The sequence below is a fragment of the Dasypus novemcinctus genome, chromosome X, assembly GCF_030445035.2.
Source record: "Dasypus novemcinctus isolate mDasNov1 chromosome X, mDasNov1.1.hap2, whole genome shotgun sequence".
In the NCBI taxonomy this organism is placed as follows: domain Eukaryota; kingdom Metazoa; phylum Chordata; class Mammalia; order Cingulata; family Dasypodidae; genus Dasypus; species Dasypus novemcinctus.
In genome coordinates, this window is record NC_080704.1 from 24558688 (window position 1) to 24564687 (window position 6000).

The following is a 6000-nucleotide window of genomic DNA, read 5'->3' on the forward strand; positions in this document are numbered from 1 at the left end:
AAAAGAGACAGCCTACCCAGAAGTGGTGCCACACACACAGAGAGCTGGTGCAGCAAGATGATGCAACAAAAAGGGACACAGATTCCCGGTGCCACTGACAAGAATACAAGTGGACACAGAAGAGCACACAGCAAATGGACACAGAGAGCAGACAACAGAGGGGAAGGGGAGAGGAATAAATAAAATAGATCTTTAAAAAATGGATATAAAAGATTTAAATACCATGGTTACTAGTAGATATGCATACCTATTTTATAGGTATGCTTTAGATATATACATATACATACACACATTTTTAATTTAGCACATATTTTTACTGCCATGAAATATTTGCAAAAGTGCTCAAGATACTATGAGACCAAGAAAACTTCAAATTCCCAAATCTAGAAATTTCATGGTCTACAATGTCTGACCAGGGAGCTAAAAAACTAGAAACTAACAACAAAAAGAAACTAAACTACTAGAAAATTTCTAAAATGTTCTTCTAAATAACTCAGGGGCCAAAGGGAAAATCAAAATTTAAATTACATGTTTATAAACATGAGATGGAAATAATGCAAAATCCAAGGAAAATTCATAGACCGAAAGCTCTACCTCTTCATAGGAGGTGCTGCAAAGTAGTGTTGAGGCAGGTTAGCAAAGGGAAAGGGAAGACTTAGGTCACAGCTGAATACCCACAGAAAACATGGCTGGCAGACCACATGGCCATGAGACCCCGCCTGGAAACTTCCTGAGGGATCCTGCAAGACCCTAGAATTAGAATCTTGTTTGGAACAAGAATTTCATTTGGAGTGAGTATCCCGTTTAAGGTCAAGGGAAAGCCTGGGATATCTTCAAAAGCCCTCACCATTGGCCCCCTGAGGAATGACAGGTGGGGCAAACAGAACAGCAAACAGACTTTAAAAAGCCCTGACCTGGGGGCCCATGCATGCAACTCACCCTGCAGTATGCCCGTGGTCCATGCCCCAGCATGGACCATGTACTTTTCTTATTTTCTTTACTCCTTTGCCTACTCTATGGTGTGTCCTTAAATTATTTTATGTGACAAAAGCCAAGAACCTAGAAGCCCAGAAACCAGAGCCATCTGGTAACAATGTGGCCATGTTTTTCAGTCTACCACAAAGGCAAAAATAAGAAGCCTTCATGAGGTTAACAGGGAAATCGCTGCAATACATATCTTCTTATTTAGATGATGCTTCAAGATCCAATTCCGAAGCTTCCTGCTTAGGAATAAATGACTGAAAGTGGGGGCTAGCAGCAATCAAGACTTAGTCCAAAAGCACTCACATCTCACCCTCTCCAGCCACTTTCATCTCAAGAGTTTGGCTAGACCAAGAGAGCATCATGCCTTGCTACCAAGATTAGGAAAATAGAGGAAAGAAGGATTCTGTCTTTTCCTTCTTTGTCCACTGTGCCGTATTAAAAATCCTTGTTTCCTTTTTAAATGCCTGGTGATGAATGCTCAGTTAGGGTGATCCATTCGAGCTGGTCAGAGGTGAAGAGGCTAAGCCAATTTATTCCACCCAAATTCTTCAGGTCAACTGAAATATCTTTAGAATATATATGTAAATACTCAGCATAAATATGGAAAATGTGTACAAGGGTCAAGGGAATAACTGCTTGGAAGGATAAAATACATCACTGAAAGTGAAGTAGGCAAGGAAATCCAGTAAGTGCATTGAGTTGATAAGAAACACACTGATTCAATTGAATTACCACTGCTAGTCACTGGAGATTATGGTATGAAACATCTCTTCAAGGAATTCACAGTCTGGAAAAGGATCTCCTAGGCAATGCTCATTAAAGTTTTTCCCCTCGTAGGTAGTCAAATGAGAAAATGTATGTGGGTTGGAAAGGTTATAAAGTACTAAATTCTATAATATTATTTCCTCTATATATAACTTGCTCATAATGGTTTCCCTAATGATATATAGTAGGGGTTGACAAACCAGGGCCTGTCCCTTGTTTTTGTAAAGAAGGTTTCATTAGATCACCACTATGCCCATTCATTTACATATTGACTAGGACTGCTTTCCCAGTGCAAGGGCAGAAATGGCTGGACCTGAAACCTAAAATATTTACAATCTGACCTCTACAGAAAGCACATTCAAATGTCTTTCCTGGGTCACTCAATTCTCCTGATTCTTCTTTCTTTTCCTTGTAGCCAATAACTTTGCTTTCATGTGTGAAAATACCACCCCCATTCAAAAATATTCTTTATAATCATGTGAAAAACATGGGATGTATGTTCCCAACTGTTCCAATGACAATTAACACAGAATTATAACTATTGTCTAGTTCTTTCTATTTTACTGAATAATAGGAAATAAAATTTTGCTGTTATAAATAAGGGGAGAAATATTCTTCAACATGGTAACTTGCTTTTTACCAGTATTTTCTTTTTTTTAATGACAGCTTTTTCTTTAAATTGAAACAATCTGGTAAAAGAAATAACTGCTTTGTTCTAAGGTGACTTTCTTTATTCTGGTTTATTTATTGCCAAGCAACATCATCATGAATCTCAAAGTTTTCTAACTTCTTTTAATAGACACAGAGGTATTAACTGAGTTCCAAGAATTTATATTAAGCTCTTACCAAGTGTATTATGAATGTAGCCCACACAAACACAGAAACACAATCCTGGGACAGCTGTATTAGACCCAAGGTTGGTTTCAGTTATCATTCACTCTTTTAATATAGCAAATATGGACCATGAAAAACCCTCTGAGAAACTGAGATATTAGTAGGCATTGGATTAATCCCACATTGGTATTTGGGACCATCAGAAAACTAGAACCATAGCCTAATCAAGATGGCAGCATGAAATCTCTTCTTCCCTGGCAGGTATTACTTTAGAACATATTCTACAAAACATCCTTCCACCTAGAGCCAACAGGTTTGCTATCCTTTGACATTTGAATTAGATTTTAGAAGAGTCTGGTTTATTTTTTAGCTAAACCTTAAGAAACTACCTCTGAGACATTGAAGAAATAAGAACTGGGCAAACTTCAGCTTTAAAAACCTGGCAGAGGGGAAGTGGCTGTGGCTCAATCAGTTGGGCTCCTGTCTACCACATGGGAGGCCCTGAGTTTGTGCCCTAGGGCCTCCTTGTGAAGGAAGGCTTCCCACATGCCGCGGAATGTTGTCTGTCCTGCAGACACCATGGAGTGCCGCCCAGCCCGCAAGCGCCATGGAGAGCCAACTCAGCAAGGTGACGCAACAAAAAAGGGAGACAAGGGGAAAAAAAACACAGAAGAGCTCGAAGTGAATGGACACAGAGCAGACAGCAAGCAAACCACGAGGGGGAGGGGAAATAAAATAAATAAATACAGACATAGAAGAACGCACAGCGAATGGACACAGAGAGCAGACAGGATGCAAAAAATAAATAAAGCCACAAGGGGGGGATATATAAAAAACAAAACAAAACCTGGCAGAGCCCTATTAAATCTTCAGTCCTCTAGAGTAGACTTACCGGTATTCTACTATAGAATTACTGTGATTCTAGCAATGGAAGAAATTTTATCATTGATGTGGAGACACTGGCCACTGGAGTTGCCGAAGGCAGGGAGAGGGAAAAAGAGGTGTAATATAGGGGCAATTTCAGGACTTGGAGTTGTCCTGAATGACATTGCAGGGATAGCTGAAGGACATTATATATCCTGCCATAACCTACTGAATGGACTGGTAGAGAGTGTAAACTACAATGCAAACTATAATCCATGCTGTGTAGCAGTGCTCCAAAATGTGTTCATCAATTGCAATGAATGCACCACACTAAGGAAGGAAGTTGTTGATGTGGGAAAAGTGGGGGGTGTGGGAAGTGGGGCATATGGAAATCCCCTATATATTTTTTTCTCTCCCCTTCCCCGCCCCCAGTTGTCTGCTTTCTGTGTGCATTCGCTGTGTGTTCTTCTGTGACTGCTTCTATCCTTATCAGCGGCACCAGGAAGCTGTGTTTCTTTTTGTTGCATCATCTTGTTGTGTCAGCTCTCTGTGTGTGCAGCACCTTTCTTGGGCAGGCTGTACTTTCTTTTGTGCTGGGCGGCTCTCCTTATGGGGTGCACTCCTTGTGTGTGGGGCTCCCCTATGTGGGGGACACCCCTGCATGGCACGGCACTCCTTGCATGCATCAGCACTGTGCATGGGCCAGCTTTAGGTGGACACCCTATCCATTGGGCCAAGTTCTGTTCCCTCCCCTATATTTTTTTAACGTATCATTTTGTGTGATCTATATATTTTTTTAAAATATATTCAGTCTTCTTTCTTGTTGCCATTTAGACACATCACTCCACCATCCCTGGCTTCTTCTCTTCTAACAATTTCCTTAAGTCACCATCCATTGAATGGTTTGAGGAGTGTTAGGTTAACTGTTGCAAAGGCTGACATTGTCCCAAAATGGAAGGGAAGAAGAAGCCTAGGGCAAAGGAACCTTAGAGAGAGACATATGTATTGACCTGAGAAGGATTTGGAAAGTATATTAGAGGGATGTCTTTAGGCCAAAGGGAGAAAGAATCCTTTTTCATTTGAGAAAGGTGCTAGAAATGTTCTTGCTAATTCTGAATACATTTTATTTCCAGACTTTATCTAAAGAGAAATGTTTACCCATTAGCAATCTACTTCTGGGGCACAGCCAAGCTTTAAAACCATATCTGGCACCCTTCCCATTAGTAGGGTCCACATCAGATTCTCAGTCGGTATCTACATGTTATATAACAGTACCACTCTAGAGCACAGGGCATCCTCCCTAGGTGAATTCCTTCTGCGGACCATTCTTGAGAAAACTCCGGTCACCTGGATGTAAATTAGTGTTCCTATGTATGGTTCCAAACAGTTCATTTTTCCATTCCTCTACTCAAGCAGCTATTTCCCAATTCATACATTTTTCACACCTAGTTTCCAAACTAAAGTTCTTTGGTAAATAAAAAGCAATGCTTGTGTTCTTTCCTTATCCCTCATTGGATTAGAATGAAAGTAATATCCGACCCCCAAAAAAGTCATTAGTTTCAAAATACAAATAACCAAAATACTCACTGAATGCTTTTCTATTTACTTTTTTTTAGTTCTCTCCCCTTCCCCCCCGCCCAGTTGTCTGCTGTCTGTGTCCATTCACTGCACCTTCTTCTGTGACCACTTATCAGCAGCACCGGGAATCTGTGTTTCTTTTGTTGTTGTTGTTGTTGTTGCATCATTCTTGTTGTGTCAGCTCTCCGTGTGTGCAGAGCCATTCTTGGGCAGGCTGCACTTTCTTTCATGCTGGGTGGCTCTCCTTATGGGGCGCACTCCTTGTGCATGGGGACTCCCCTACGCGGGGGACACCCCTGCGTGGCACAGCACTCCTGAGGGCATCAGCACTGTGCATGGGCGAGCTCCACATGGGTCAAGGAGGCCTGGGGTTTGAACCACGGACCTCCCATGTGGTAGGCAGATGCCTATCCATTGGGCCAAGTCCGCTTACCTGAATGCTTTTCTAAATCAAAATATGCACAATTACCTCTAGACTTTAGTCTCAATTTCTGTATCATTATTTTCTCCCGGCGAATGGTAAATGTGAACCATCAAGTCTTTATCTTTGAAGAGTTTTATCTCACGAAGACAAAAAAATAAAATCTCAACTGTGAATTATTCAAATTTTTTTCTGAAAAAGTAAAATTAAGATCATAAAATTAAGATTATCACAAATGGATAGTAGTCGACTTTGTGAGAGGAGAGGATTTGGAGACTTCAGTTATGATCAAATCCATGAGAAAGGAATAATCTGGAAAAGTACGTACACATAAGACTACGATTTATGTAATGTTTTCTATGTTGAATGTGGTAATTACTTTAGTGACATCAGTTGTTCCATTACACCATCTTATGAGGTAAATAGTATTATTATTTTTCCCATTTTATTAATGTATAAATTGAATCACCGAGAAATTAATTGCCCAGGGTCACAGAGCTAGTCATTGGTAGAGCAGGATTGACACCCAGGCAGCCTAACACCACAGTCCACAC